Here is a 15,957-nt window from a genome sequence, read left to right as displayed (position 1 = left end):
CTCTGTGCCCCCACTATGCACCCAGGAACCCCGCAATACACTAAGGCACCACCAAGGCTCTGCCAGACAGTAATTTCTTTCACTGATGGAGCTTGAGCAGGGATGTGGGGGGGAAGAAAGGTTGTCATCCAACCTGGCTGCAACTGCATGATCAATGCCAGGGGAGTGGGCAGGGGGCTGCATGGATGCAGGGGTCTCACATGCACAAGGACACATATGGGACAGTGTGTATGTCTGTGTGGTGGTGGCACAGGACACACTCCTCCTCATGCTGTAGAATGAAGTATGTGTGGCTCCAGGCATATAACTGCTTCAAGGATGGGGGAATATAAGATATCCTTTCAAGGCTGCAGAGTAAAACATGTTTAGTGCAGAAGATCAGTGTGCACTGGGAAAAAAAAAAATCTGCTAGGAATTTCTTCTTATGCCATTTTTCTTATCTTTAGAGCCATACTGTGACTATTTAAAGTTAGTACACTACATATAAGATCCAGTCAAAGTGAGCTCACTTCTCTGTTGTTTCTTTGGTTGGTTGTTTTTGTAAATGAAATGGTGTATATGCTATTGAAAGAGCTTTGAAGTAAATCAAGATGTATGTAAAAGGCTGGCACATATTTCACTTTAATATGCCGCCCCATTCTCCAATTGCAGCAGCTTCTCATACAGCAGTCAGGATGCTGTTCTTATTTCTATCGGTATGAATCCAGAATAACTCCACAGCCTTTGATGTCAACGCATGGCAACAAGAACCTGACAGCACAGCGCTCTCATTCATTCACCAGCTGCCACCTATGACTTGTTGGTTGTATGCCCCTACCACCCTGTTTATTTTCTTATTTTACATGCACCATGTGGCATGCCAAAATGAGTTGCTCTACCTCTATGAGGCTTCTTGAACTGCCCAGAGCAGTCCTGCCCAGTGTGGGCTGGGCAATTATCATCGGAGCAAAAGCTGTAGGGCAGCCTTCAGACTGCTGGGCTGATGGGAGGCACTGAGCAGAAAAGGCTTCTTACCAAAGCAGAAGAGATTTTAACACAGCAGACAGCTATATATATGTTATCTTGCCTGATGGTTCAGGAAAAAAAAAGGAAAAAAAACACACCTTCTTGTCTGAAACCTTTACATTCTGAAGAACAGGGATGAGTCATCTCTTCAAAAATTACTAAGTTTCTGCAGAGCCCTCAGGACCCCTTTTTTAAAATTCTGGCAGCTGGATTTTCTCTGCCTCATACACTAAACCTTGCTGAACCAGCTCGATACAGTCTCAGAATAGCATTGCAAAGTGGAAACTCTGTGCTGTTTCTTATTTCTTGAATAAGAATTTGACAAGAGATGTAAATATTAGGAACAAATCCAGTCATCATGATTCCTCCATGAATATTCTGTCCCAACTGCTAGTAAACTTTGCCTGTGTGTGCTATTAAATAATGCCTGCTCAAGCAATGGAATTAATAAATCAGTATAGATTGGTGCAATGCCATTTAAAAGCAGTGCCCATTCTCACACTGATGTGACTGGATCTGGACAATAAGACAGTGGAAATGTTTTTCTTTTTTTTTTTTTTTTTTTTTTTTCTGACAGAAGAAAGGCTGCTCTGTAATTCTGCTCCTGGTATTTCATTATGGTGTATGCAAATGCTCACCAGTCTCCTTCAGCATCCACCGAAAAGCATTTTTTTTTTTTAAGTAGAAAAATTAATGAATAGAAGATCTGGGCAATATTTTGGAACCACATTACTATATTTATTTTCTATTACTTTAGTCCAGAAGCACGGCACAGAAGCTGTATCTGCTGTGAATCACTGTGTCACTACTGTGATACAAAGCATATGTTTCTGTGCTTCGAAAGAAAGCTCTGTGCCTTTGTAGTTTCTTTTTCCAGCACATGTATGCAAGAAACTGTTAAATAACATGCAAAAAATGCATGTAAAATGACTACAGAAAGACCATGATTCTATCTTAAAAGGAAAGAAAAAAAGCTGGACCTATAAAAGCAGGAGTTCCTTTACAGGACCCTAGATCATAAGCTTATGACTGCAGGGTATATAAGTCAAAATTGCAGGGAGTGATGTGCCACAATCAGAAGAAATCCCATCATCAGCCTCCTGGGATATCATTAAACTGATTGAGGACAAGATCAAAATGATCTGGATAGTCATTTCCAGGGTCATATTGATGATATCCATCCAATGGCCCCAGCATCACCGAGGCTGCAAATTAAAGGGGAATTGTCAAAAATAAATAAATGAATAAATAAATAAATAAATAAATAAATAAATAATAATCTTATGGAATCTTAGAGCACTGTTTTTTGTAAAAGGCCTATCTTCACACAAAGCAAACTTCATGTCACCTTCTTTTTTAAAAAAAATGTTGAATGTTGTTTTGCACACTTATCAAAGGTGCAGACAACCTTAAGCTATATCTTAGCTCAGCTATCACTGGCATATCTCATTAATATTTTTTGTTTCTATCAGAGGAAGGGAGAGAAGAATGAATAAGACAAGCTTAAGTGAGGGCAAAATGATACAAGTAGCATGTACCTGTTGTTTTGTAAATGCAGTGTTGGCAGAAGAAGGAATAGAATATTTCCTCTGTATTTATATTACTACAGTGCTTTCCAGTTTCTGGTGCCAGCAGTGAGAGGTAGACTACTGAATCACTTGTTTTGATATAACTTGTTCTGTTTACCAGAAACTATGTTCAGGCAAGTAATTAGAGACATATCTACTGGGTATTACACTCGAAAATAGAAGTGAACAAGCATGCATTTAAAAAAATACAGAAACCATTCTAACCATTTGTCCCACATGAAACATTTAAGTTAATGTCCCTTTACAATGCCCCGGCCAAACCACTGTCATCTGAATCAAAATAATTCCATTGATTGTCATGGCATTGCTCTTGTTTTCACTAATGGACCTGGGGATAAGCCTGGTCCTCATCTGTACTTGTACTTACCCAAGCCTACAAGAACTGTGTTTAAGAAACTCAAAGCTATTATTTGAGTAAAGTTGATTCTTAGCCAAATGTTGATTCATTAAATTGGCTGCTGTGCTTTGATTAGAAGAACGTAAGACCCAGTTACTGAAACAATCAAGGATCAGAGTGAAAGGTATTATTCCTTCCATCTTGGGAATTAATGGGCCAATAATAGGAAAACAAACAAACAAACAAACAAACAAACAGATATTTGTCCCAAAACAGCTAGGATATTCCTAAGTGATGGGATTTGGAATTTATGTATTTATTTTTGTAATGCATAGATTTGAGACTGTTTAGCCTGTTGGGGTAATCCATGACTTTGACTAGAATACTGTATATTGCTGCTTAGTAACACATGAAGCTATGTAAATTCCAAGCAGTGTACTGCCTCCATAGGTATAAAATGAGGTTCACATACCATCTTTGAGGTATTGATTGTAAAACAGCTCAAGAGAGATGATATTGCACTGCGAGCTGCAGATGCTGTATGCCTCGTCAAGGAGATGTTATAATGACCCTTTCTTCCTGTGCTAGCTGCAGTAATCTAAATAAAGCCATTCAGGCTACAAGCATGTGTGAGCTGTGAAGATGCAATAACACCGGGTTTCATGGAGTACCATAACAGTGTTGGATGGGAATTTCTAATGCAATTAGGGACTTGTGAAATTTAGAGAAAACAACAACAACAACAACAACAACAACAAAAAACTGTTTTCAGTGAAGGAGTACAATAAACTATGAGAATTGTTCTTGCTGTAGAGCAAATGAGGGACAAACTTTCCTATCAGGCTCTGTGAATGCTCTTTGTCAGCAAGTGCATAGATTGAATGACCAGACAAGCCTCTTTTTACAGTGACCCTGATGCTTTTATTTCTCTCATGTGTTGAAATAAATGGAAAAAATCCTCTGTTAGTGAGTAAGAGGGAGCTACAAGCTTCTTGAATAAGCCTTATAATAAATGTCCTTTGATCAAATTCTGCTTTGGACAATTACAATGAACTAAAAAAAATAGAAGATATATATATATGTATACATATATATGTCAATCTTAAGTGTATCCTCAAAGTTTCAGCTAATTAGTTGTCTTAAGATTTCTGCATTGCTCTGAATGTTGTCATACATTGGTTGTTGTGGTTTAATCCAGCAGGTAGCTCAGCATCACACAGCTGTTTAATACAGAAGAGGGAAAAAATATACTAAATGCAAAACAAAACACCATACCAGCTACCAGGAGGAAAAATAACTATCTCAGCTGAAAGCAGGACACTGGTGACCTTGTTTTCACAGTTACCCTTGCCTCTGTTTTCTCTGCTTGACACTCTGCTGTGTTCAGGAGTAACCTGGGAGCTACTTGTCCACCCTCAGATCCTCCAGCACTTTGGTGGAGGTGACAAAATTTACCACTGTTGTAACACTTCACAGAGATTTTTAACAACAGTGAATTAAACTACTAACACTTAAAATGATGACATTTGAAAAAGATAGGAGAAAGGACTGCTGAAATGGGGTCTTGGAGGAGAGAGTATACAACTCACAGCAAAGCATTTTTCATTCAAAGTACAGGATATTGGGAATTTAATTATCACCTCGGTTTCACTCAAACACATTTACTTTAACAACTCATTTCACAGGGGCAGATAAATAATCTTTGTATGGAGGTGGATTTTATATTGATTCCTGCAAGATAAATATAGTGTGGATAAAGAGGCAAGGAGAGAATGGTAGTCTTCAGTTCATCAACTATTTCTATTTTTCAAGACTACGAAAACAGTGATTCACTCTATTGTACCCCAGAGAAAGACTGAAGCTTGACTTCCTTTTTCACCTTTCAGGCCGTAAATGGAGGCTGACAGTAATTAGTAGACAGTGGGTGGCTTCTGAGCATGCCTGGTGTGGAGGCTTGCTTTTTCCAAAATACAGTTTCTATCTTGAGAAGGGAAAGACGGAATAGAGTTGTGCTGCATCACTCTCTTGCAATCTGTTCTGGCACAACTCCTTGTGCTTTGCGAGGGAGTTCAGCCATCCTGCAGCATTGCCTTCAGATAGGAGTGAGGACTAATGAAGAATGAGGACTGAAGGCCGCAGAAAGAGCTGAAAATATTGTAGTATTTTAGAAGGTGATATACTGTAATACTGTAATATATAACCCCTTGCTTTGCATGAGACTGATGATGCTGAGATGAAATGCTAACCTATTTTCAAAGCAAGATATATGTGATAAGCCTTGAGGTCTTCCATTTACTGGAAAAAAATGTGAGAAAAGAAAAGAAAGAAAAAAACAAACAAACAAACAAAAACAGAGTAAACCTTAAGTGCTATTGTTTGAGAGGAGCAACCTTCCCTGCCTGTATTTAAGAGATCGATCTCTGTGTAGCTCAGCTGATTGTAGGCTTTGCTTTATCATCACTGCTGAGCCTCCAGTTGGACTGGATCCTAGAGCTAAAAGCCTGAAGCTTCCAGAGAAGGAGCACACTTGGCAGCAGTTGCTGATGGTGTAGCACCCTTCAGGGTAGCTTGCTTCTGAGCAGTCAAACTGGAAATTTCTTCATAGTCTAGTGGTACAGTTTGCACTTGTCTTTAGCAGCCACCTGCAGAGCTCAGGTTTTAAACCAGCTTTTGAGCACCAAGGAGAGTAATGCAGTGAAAAAAAAAAAAAAACTTGGCTTTTTTTTTTTTTTCTCTACTCCTTTTTCTGTTTATGTTTTATGGAAAACTCCATGGATGGCATTCACATTGGGCTTGCAGCAGCAGACTATGTCTTACAGCAACGTTTGCTGTGCCTGTGCTCTCCCAGAAACACAGGGCATGCTGAACATTTTGATAGCAAGCTGCAGAAGCTGTGTGTTGGGCTGGCAGCAGCATAGTCACAGACCAGGTATCTTCTAAGATGCCAGGGAAGCAAGCAAGAGGCAGTGTAGCTGCTCAGGGCAGAGCTGAGGAACACGGTGATAGCTCCATTTATCTGGTGTAGCTCAGCTCTTGGAAACACGGAGCAGAAACCTCTGGTGACTGTGTTACTATAGAGACAATGCCCAGTGCCACTTGCCGTTTTACTGCAGTCAGCACCTTGCATGAATAAACTCTGCCAGAAGACTTCTGTTAAGTGTTTTCTCCAAGATGGAGGTCTTGCATGACATGCAAATATGCAGTCAGACACTCTCCTTATTAATCTTCACGTAGAAATCATGCAGGTTCCTGGTTTCTCAAAACAGCATGTCAACTCTGCTTGAATTCTTTCCTTCACAAGATTGATTTAAATGACAGGTTAACACTATGCTCCCCCAACCTATGTATGGGCACACAACTCGCTGCCTGTAGCACTTAGCTGGTTTTTCTACAGCCTAATTATTCATCACACTTATGTCGATTTGTTATTTGTTAGTGGTGGTGGATTTTGTTTTTGTTTTTGTTTTGCTTCCCTCACATAGTTATTTTACTAAATGCTACATTGATAACATGAAAACTAAGAGACAACTGGTCACAGGTAAGAAATCAAATGTCATTCTCTGTCCCCATCTGGTCCCTACAACAAAGCAAGAACAAGTTGTTATTAGATGGCCACCTAAACTGGTCTGCTGCTGAGCTGGGCAACCAAAATTATCATCACATGTTACAAATTCCTTTCTGTTTTACACTAAATTGCAGAGACTCGTGGAATTCAATCTGTGCTTCCAGCTGGGTTTCAAAGAGTGTGGGATTTGCATGATCACACTGTCTGTCTGTCTGTCAGCTTCCTTCCTTCTCCTCTGTGACTTCTGAATTTGTAGACAGGTTTCAAACAAGTCTGAAAAAGCATACAATGTCACAAATACAATTAAATTCTTGCATATATTATGAGCACTAGAGGTAGGGCAAAGGGAGAGAAATTAGCACCACTGTTTCAGAGAATGCAGTAAAATGTGATTAGTACATGATTTGGCAGTAATCCATGGCTAGCCAGCAGTCATGTCCTGTTGAGCTGTGTGTGATGCTTGGCCAATTTAGTATGCGTATGCATGTGGTGGTACCACAGAAAACATAGGGAGGAAAGCTGGATTTACTGCAGCAGAATCTAAACAAAGGGAATTAGCAATTCCTTTAATAAAGTTACCGAAATCACCCTTCTTAGATATTTAATATTTTTTAAAAGAAAATGCTTGTTCCTGGAATTCTGTGAATGTCAGACTGCTTTTATACAACAGTTTCTAGCTTGCAGGCTTTTGATTAAAGCTTTGAAGCAAGACCCATGAGTTTCAAAAGGAAAATAATAATTAAAAAAAAAAAATTAATCTCATATTAAAAAAAAAAAGAAAGAAAAGAAGAAAAACATGATCTGGGTTAGGAAGACAATTTATTCTTAATACAATACACTTGCTCTAACTTCATAAGAAAGGAACTTTATCAAATATTCTGCAGTATGGTAATACATCTGCAATCAAGCTGCTTGCCCAGTGACTTCCATGAGCTGAATTCTGCAAACCTGTGAGCTGCTCTAAAAGTAGAATAATTGATAGCCCAGGATCTGTTTATATGGAAGAGAAAATTTAAAGCAATAAGTGAACTTGGTTTTCAGACAATGTGTTTCTCTCCCAGAAAAAATCAGTTTAATGAGTTGGTGAGAAAGCAAGTCAATAGCTTTACACATAAAATATTGGTATAATGCTTGTGGTTACCAAATAGTATGTATAGATGTAATAATAAGCAAAGAGAAGAACAATTTAGACTCTAAAGGTAGAAAAAAATAAATAAATTACTGTATTTAATCTTCATTTAACTTCAAGTTTGAGATCAATATTTTTCTTACACGTGGGCTGTATTTAAGTTACAAATTTTAAAAGCTTTCCCAGGTATCATAGTGTGTTATATCAAGACTGAAGACACCAAAAGGGTATGTATTGTGTATAGTTTATATATAAGCTTAGAACTAGAGAACCACCATGGATAAAAACAAAGTACATATATTTTTATGTGTTTAGAAGCAATGGGGAAAAAAAAAAAAAAAAAAATGTATATTCCTTTTAGCTTTTATAAGCTTTTATATTTTCATATTTAAGATGTTTTTTTCAGTGGTATTTCCTCTGTTTTTTGCTACTTTTTTTTTTTTTTTTTACTAGAAGAAGAAAATTTATAAGGCAATTCAAATTTAGACAACCACATCAAACTAAGCAATAAAATCATAAGAAAAGCATTGCTGCCAGCAAGAACCAAATATACTACTCATTATCTCTGCTGACAGTACAGTTGAACTGTGAAGTTTTTACTAACATCTTGAAGGCAGCTGAGTCAGATTCCCAAAACACTGCAGGTGCATAAAACCCATTGACAGAAACCTGTTCCTTCATTGCTCACTGAGCATGTGAAATAGGTTTTTTGAGGCTGTGCCTGAGTACTTCTCATTAGCCTTCCTTCATGGCCGTGGTCCCACACAGGTTTGCCAGTGTCCATGTCACGTGTAGGGTTTTTCAATTGAGCCTCAGTGATCACACAGAAAGTTAACCATACAGAGAATATGTACAAAAACAAGGGCTTCAGTCAGCAACTATCTACTTTGGTATGTTATTACCTGATGGGTTAAACATCAGGGAGGGTGTACACCAAATGGAGGACAATTGCAAAGATGCTCTGGTGCATATTTAAACCAGAAAGTATTGGGAGTTAAAATAGTCGAAAAGTTGTTCTGCATCCCAGTTGCACTGTAGTACGTAATGGTTGGAGATTGGATTTATATTTCTCTACATTTTGTTTGGAAATTACTTTGATTTACTATACATTTCTCTGTGGATGGCATATCTATAATTGATCAATTACTTACTGCTGTTTTAATTTAAACCTGAAAAACAGATTTACAAGTCTCCAAGGACACAAAAGATTGGAAAATATAATGCAAAGACACAACTGTGTGGGCATTGGGATATGCTATATATATATTTTTTTTCTTTTATAGGTGTCTACAATAAGATTTCTTTGCCTATAGAAACCCAGCAATGAAACTCCAGTTAGATTGTGCTTTAAATACAGATAAGAGTCTCTCAGTTTAAGAGTTCACCCTTTAAAATGTTTGCTCTCATGCCTCCAGAGTCTGGACCATACGATTTGCATCAGTTTATAGCAATACCTTCAGAAAACGTTGTCCTTTTTACCAATATTGATGTGAGTGCAGTAAAACCACTTGGGCAGTCAGATCAGCCAGGCCAGCCCCATCTGGCACTGGGGTTCCCAAATGTTATAATGAGCGTGTGAAATAGGTTGTTTGTGGCTGTGCCTGAGTACAGTCCCATTAGCCTGAGAGTGGAAAGGGTGTAGCCTTGGTACATGTATTCTGAAATTTATTAATGTTTTGTGACTTTGGAACATTTTGTGACCTTGGAATATTTAAGTATATTAGCACAAGACAGCAGAACTCTCAGGGAAGAAAGAATGAAGGAAAATGATGCCATGGGACTAAAAAACCTTCCTGCAAATTCTTGGGAACTTTGGAGTTTGGTGGATAGCAGATCCAAAGGGTTTGGTCTGACCTTCTGTGAAGTTTAGCAAATAGGTGGTGAGCAACATGTTAAGGAGAAGGAAGTGGCCAAGGTAAAGCCTTGCTAGGCAAAAAGTGACAAATTTGCAAGTATTCTTTTTTTGCATGCTGTTTCAGGAATTAGAGAGCTTGTCTAGAGGCTTTGCCCTTCTCTTACAGCCTGACCTGCTCCTATCATCAAGTTGATCAATACATTGTTTTAAAGAACCTACCATATTCACCATCAGTCACAAGCTCACAAAGGGACTAACGTCAATACTGGACCCAGTCAGGCCTCTTGGGTAAGGGTGATCAGTGCTCTCATTTAGCACTTAGCATAAAAATGGGAAAACAGCATGAAGGGATAAAACTGTGGACCTGAGAAGAAGCTGAGTTGCAGCTGTTTGCCTCTCCATGAACATTGTTAATTTACAAAATATCTCCACATCAATTTTAGTTGGAAATATTTTTAAAGAAAATAAACCTCAATTGTAACTGATTGGTTGTAACTGGCCCATAGAATTTTTTGTTAATGCATTTGCTCAATTTGCATACTGAGGCATAGAGAAAACAGCACGAAATGGTGTTCCAGAGGCAACACAGGGCAAAACTGCTTGTAGGCCCTTGACATATTTAAGAACAGAACACCTTATTCAAAAGTACTTGAAAGCATCTGAATAATGGAAGTTATTAATGATTCTGTATAGTGACTCACTGGTTTGTTGTTTATGTCTGGAGAGAGCTGAATGCTTAGCAAAGACCCACCAAGCTTTTTTTCACTCAGAAAGCAAGAATGCATGGCACAATCTCCTCCTCTTCTGGGACTTTGCCTTCTATGCTTGAAGACAAGCATTTTAGAAATCCAGTGCAATTTGTAAATTGCTCAGAACAGGTTCACAGTACCCCACTGCAGGCATTTATATCAGGGACCTCAGCTGGAAGGCTTCTCTTTTTCATTTTTCATTAAAGTCAACACAGCAGAAAGCAGGGGAACACTTGCAGGGTTCAGTTCATTTCTCTGACTGCCCCAACTAAAAATAAGATTTAAGTAACCTTTCCTGCTACTCCAGTTGACTTCTGCACCATGTAAATGAGAGTGGTGGTGCATATCCCACTTGGAAAACAGGAAGAACTAAATTACAGAGCTGATGTTTCTGACAGTAAGAATTTATATTGAAGAGACCTTTATTCATTAATGAATATTTCGGTCACTGTTTGCACATTTGAGGTACATTCATGTATTTCATTAAATTTAAGTTTTAATACCAGTGAATTTTATTTGATAGAAAACAAACCTTTTGTAAAATGATCTGCATTACAAAATGGTTGTGACATCTGTGCTGCTAGGGAACCAGGTGATATTCACCAAGAACAAATGCAAATCAATACTGTAGGATGAGGTTGCAGGTCAGCATCTACCAATATAACATGGAGGCAGAGGCAAAGTAAATGAGCTTTCTTTCATCTAAAGCATACATCAATTTTGTTTTGTTTTTGTTTCCTCTGGGCATCCTGGAAGTCAATGAGTATTTCAAGAAGTAAAATCAAGAGGTTCATCTCCAGTTATATCTTTAGCTACCATTCTATTTGGACAGTTTAGATGAAACACAGCAATGAGTCTGCTGAACTAGCAGCAAAGTGTCCATTTACTTTTGCAGGACTTCACATTCCACTTTTACAAGCTAACACTAGTGGAAATGCAGTATCTTCTAATAACCAATGCCCTTTTTACTTGCCATCAGCTGAGAACCCAAAATTACATTACTCAGTTACTTTCCGCATACAATATAAAATATTACCATTATAAGCTCTGGTTACCACAGTTATTTTTTTCAGGCATTTAATCTAGTGGCATGAATTCAAAGATTCACCTCCCTCACTTCCCATGGCAAAGAGTAGAGGAAAAGGAGTGTGGCCCCTGGGTGCTGTCACAGCTCTGAGCACCATCTCATCCTCACCTGATGACACAGGGAGCTGAACAGTCTTCCTTCCCAACCTGGACGCTCAAGTTTGGCATCTTGCTTAGGGGAAATGGCTGTAGCCAATATTCGCAGTGCATTTTTAAAATGTAACTTGTAGTTGTCATTTTTGGGAAATGCAAAAGTAATCATCACCTTAATGCACACACATGCAGCATAAGTAGCAATGCACAAGGACAGACTGTTTCATCATTATGGCTGCTGTGAAGACAAGAGATGCAGTTATTGTGGTGTAGACTAGAGAAGCGATGAAGCTGCAGAACCACCAGACCTCAATTCTCTTCCCATTTGAACAAGTGAGATTTTTGCAGTAGCTTCATTAGGACACAGATTAGACCTAATGTGAGCTAAGGCTTGGAGAGATGCACAAGCAAATTAGAAAAGCCAGACAATAATTGAATAAACTGGACATAAGAGGACAAAGTGTAAATGTTAAGGATATCCACTTTTCTGGACATGTAACCTTTCAGGACAGGTTAAGCCAATTTAATACAAGTATATTAAGTTTTCCAAAATGAAGACTTGAGCTCTTTGGGCCCATTTCCACATTTCAGAACCCCTATGAAATGTTGAACATGCATTTAAATCATATGGCTCATGCACACCTTGTTCCCTTGGCATACCCAAGGTTGCTTATGCCTTATTCTGACCCATCATCCAAACCTGGAATACCTGCCATCAGTCTCAGTTTATAATAATGCCCACAGCTGCATTTCAGGGCTCCATCTGGGGACTGATGGCTTATTGCTGTGCCTTGGGCCATGTGTTTATACCTGTCAGTCATTAAACCAGCAGCAATGCTCACCCCTGATCATTATTACTAAAGTCAATATCAGTCTAGTTACTAAGCAGATGAGCTTTTATCGAAGTGGTTAGGATGTGATAACTGCATAGCTGCAAGCAAATCAGATCATCTCTATCCATATTATGTATAAAAATAATTCTTCCAGGTGGTTCAAAGCAATTGGCTGTGTGCCTAACAACTCACCTAAGCATTCTGGGAGTGCATAATGAAATACTACTTGTCATGCCTTATTGCTTAATTATTGCTATCAGCCTCCAGAATTTCAGTAAACTCGACATACTGCATAATGAGGTTATACTAAGCCAGAGGCATTGTATTCCAAATACAAAGAGAACTATACTGTATTGTACTGTATATATTATTGCCCCAACATAGTAAACTTTTAAATCTCTTATATTTTGACTAGAAATAAAACCTGTTTATAGTAGACTTTTTGTTTCCAGCATGCCTGGATTTTAAATTCCCTGAGATATGGTAAACTCCATTTGTTAATATTACCACAGCAAGCTAAAAGTGCCTCTGGAGAGTATATGAGCAGATCCCTCAGGCTAAGAGACAGCAAAAAGGAAAGCAAAAGGAGAATGATCATTCTTTCATGCTACAAAATCTCAACTTCACTCATTTGCATAGAGACAGCATCTTCCTTTAAAAAAAAAAATATATATATATATATATATCAGTGGCATCAAAAAGTAAAAGCTTAAGGTAAAGGATACAATTCTGTAACACTAGGAGAAAATTACTTAGAAGTAAAATATACAGGTAGGAAACTGAACAGAGGAAAACAAATGTAAACAGAAATATCCTGAGAAGACACACCTCTGGCTTTGCTGTTCTGCAAGAACTGAGTACCTTCTGGCAGGATATGGCTAAATGTGGCCTAACATTTGAAAAATGTTTTTTTCCTTGTTATATCTACCTTTTCTGCCCCATATTTCAAGCAGCTTTCCAAAGCTGAATAAGTGTTCCTATCTGCATTTTATAAATGGGAAAACAGAAGACTAATGAAGGTTAAAGATGTGATTTACCATAAATGCATTTATGTGACAAATATGAAATACATCGTTTCCCTTGGCAGAGTGTCTCCTCATTCTTTCAGAATTACCTAAGCTTACTTTACCCACTAAAACAAGATTTTACTATTTTTTACTGCTATTAGCAGTAGAGAAAAAAATTCAGCTCTTGGAAGATGAGAAGGATTTTATTCTAGGTTATTTACCATCAAAAGAAATGTTAATTAAATTATCTGTACAAAATATCACTGTAGATGCATCAACCCAAAATAACCCAGCTTGACTTTCAGTATTTATTAGATTCCACAGTATGTTTTTCTCCTCATGTTCAGGAAAACAAAACAAAACAAAGACAATGCAAAGAGAACCAACCACTAAAAAAGCTTTTAGACGAAAATGTGCCCTGGAAGACACTAGAAAACAACTCACATGAAATGAAAGTTTTAGTGGTTACTTCTAATCAGAGAGCAAGGCAATGCCAAGCTGGAGATCCATCTGATCAGTGCTTGTGCAGTCATTTTTAGTGCAGTATTGGGTGGACAGGACAAGCTATCAGTGGCATGGTAGAGAGGTAGAGGGAGGCAGGGGTCTGTAAGCAACCCTAAGAACCATCTCCCCAAAGGAGAGGAGTTCAGAGATATCACAATAAGTTCAGTCTGGAAAATGCTTACTCACAAGAGCATTCCATTAGCATTCAGACTTGGAGCGTGAGCACATTGGCATTGCTTGAAAAGAATCTGAAGAGCAGCATGCTGTATAGCAATCCCACAATGTGATGCTGTGGTCCTGCTTTGGACAAACAGTCCTGTTGATTACAGCAGGGTTTTTTGCTGTGGTCTGCAGGCCCATTGGAATCTGCAGGAGCCTTCTTAGGGACTGTGGAAAGCAAATCAGAAAATGTAGTCTGTTGTCAATAGTTTAAATTCTGTGTGTTAATCTGCACCTCCACAGGACAGTCTGCACATCTGATAAAGTCTGGAATTGGATTAAAATCACGGGGAGCTGTTTGATCAGTCTTAAAATGCTGGAGGTAGTTAATGAGCGCAATCAGTAGCGGTCACTTTTCAAAGTCCCCAGAGGAGAAAATGAGAGATGTTACAGGTATCCTGGCAGCCAGAGGGTTGCAGAGGTGCTGCCTGTGGCTGGTGCTCCTCTCCATGGGGAAGGCAGACGACCACTGCTGCAAGAAGTCATTTGGCAAGTCCAAGGGGATGAGGCAATTCCTTTGGCCAGTGCTCACTTTGTTTTAACCTTGGTGCAGTCCCCTGGGTTTTGCTGTGTTGAGGCAGAAAGGGAATCATGCTAGAATCAACATTCTCCCTCTATTTTTTCCCCCACATGATGAATTCCTATCCCACATCTGGGACACTGACTTGCCTGAGGAGAGAGCATGGGAAGAGAAGTGATCAGATTCAGTGTTTGGATTCCTACAACGTCTGTCCAAATTTCATGCTTCAGCTGCTCATCCTTTACTTATGCATTTACTTTCCAAATTCAGTTGACAATGCCACTGCCCTCTTGCTACTCACCTCTTCCCCCTTTGCTTTTTCCCCAGAGCCCACTGTCTGCATGCAGGCACTAATCACTGTTATCACAGAAAGTTGAACACCATCTGGACATCTTCCTCAGTCAAGCTAGACTTAATTTAGTGTTGTTCTCAGTCAGAAACTTTTCGTTTTAATGATATTTCACAATCCTTGGTGCTTACCCTGCTTCTGTGCTGACAGAAGATGGGTGTTGCCATCAGCAATGCCTTTCAGGGCAGAACAGCATGCTAGCCCAGTAACTCGACTTTCTGAAAAGTTTATCTGCCCTGATCATGCTTGGAACATGAGAGCCAAAATCCAGACTTCAGAGAACGTTTCTAAAGTAGAAAATAGCTCTTTGACCATTTTGCTATAATTTCGCCAATTGAAGTAATTTCACAATTTCCTTTGTATTTTGTGGCCCAGTCTTTTCCTTTTCTATTCGTGACTCCTCTCAGTACTTTGCTCTGTAAACTGGTTTTAACAGCTTCCTTCTATATATAGTTCTACTGGTCTTTCCACCACAGTCTTAATTTAGTTTTTGATAGCAGTGACCATGGGCAGCTGCATAATACTCCCTCCTGAGTTTGTTAATATCAAACGAGATTGAGATACTAATTGAACCCAAGGAAAACGTAGAGGTCAAACTGGAAGTTGTCCTTGGCACTTTGAGATGTTCCAAAATAATAAAAAAAAAATAATCAGAGACTCTTCTGGAGACAAACAAAACTTTTCATTGAATAATTTTTCTACAATTATTTTAATGCTGTTAAAAATAGAATGTGTGAATGCGCATATAACAGTGATTATGGCTACTAGGACATATGATACATTTTCTCCATGATGACAAAAGCTTCACACACACCTAGTGCAAATCCTCAAAGAAAATATGAAGTCCTTGTGGTACGCATGTCCAAACTAACAGCCCCGTTCTCTTAATTTATTAGTAAACTATATCCTATTAGAGAGTTGACATATTATGGTTTGCAAAACTGTGATTTTCTCAGTGAAATGTGAAAACAGAGCTCTGACCACTTGTGGTAGAATACAGAGCCTTTCTATTACCCAGAAATGGGGATTACATTCTGTCTGTGCAATGTAATTCCGTGACTTTGCTTGGAAAAGATATATGCCTTCACATCCCTTCACAAAACTGAGTGCAACTGCA

The sequence above is a fragment of the Anas platyrhynchos genome, chromosome Z, assembly GCF_047663525.1.
Source record: "Anas platyrhynchos isolate ZD024472 breed Pekin duck chromosome Z, IASCAAS_PekinDuck_T2T, whole genome shotgun sequence".
Taxonomy (NCBI): domain Eukaryota; kingdom Metazoa; phylum Chordata; class Aves; order Anseriformes; family Anatidae; genus Anas; species Anas platyrhynchos.
The sequence above is the reverse complement of the archived record's forward strand: the minus strand, read 5'-3'. Positions refer to the sequence as shown.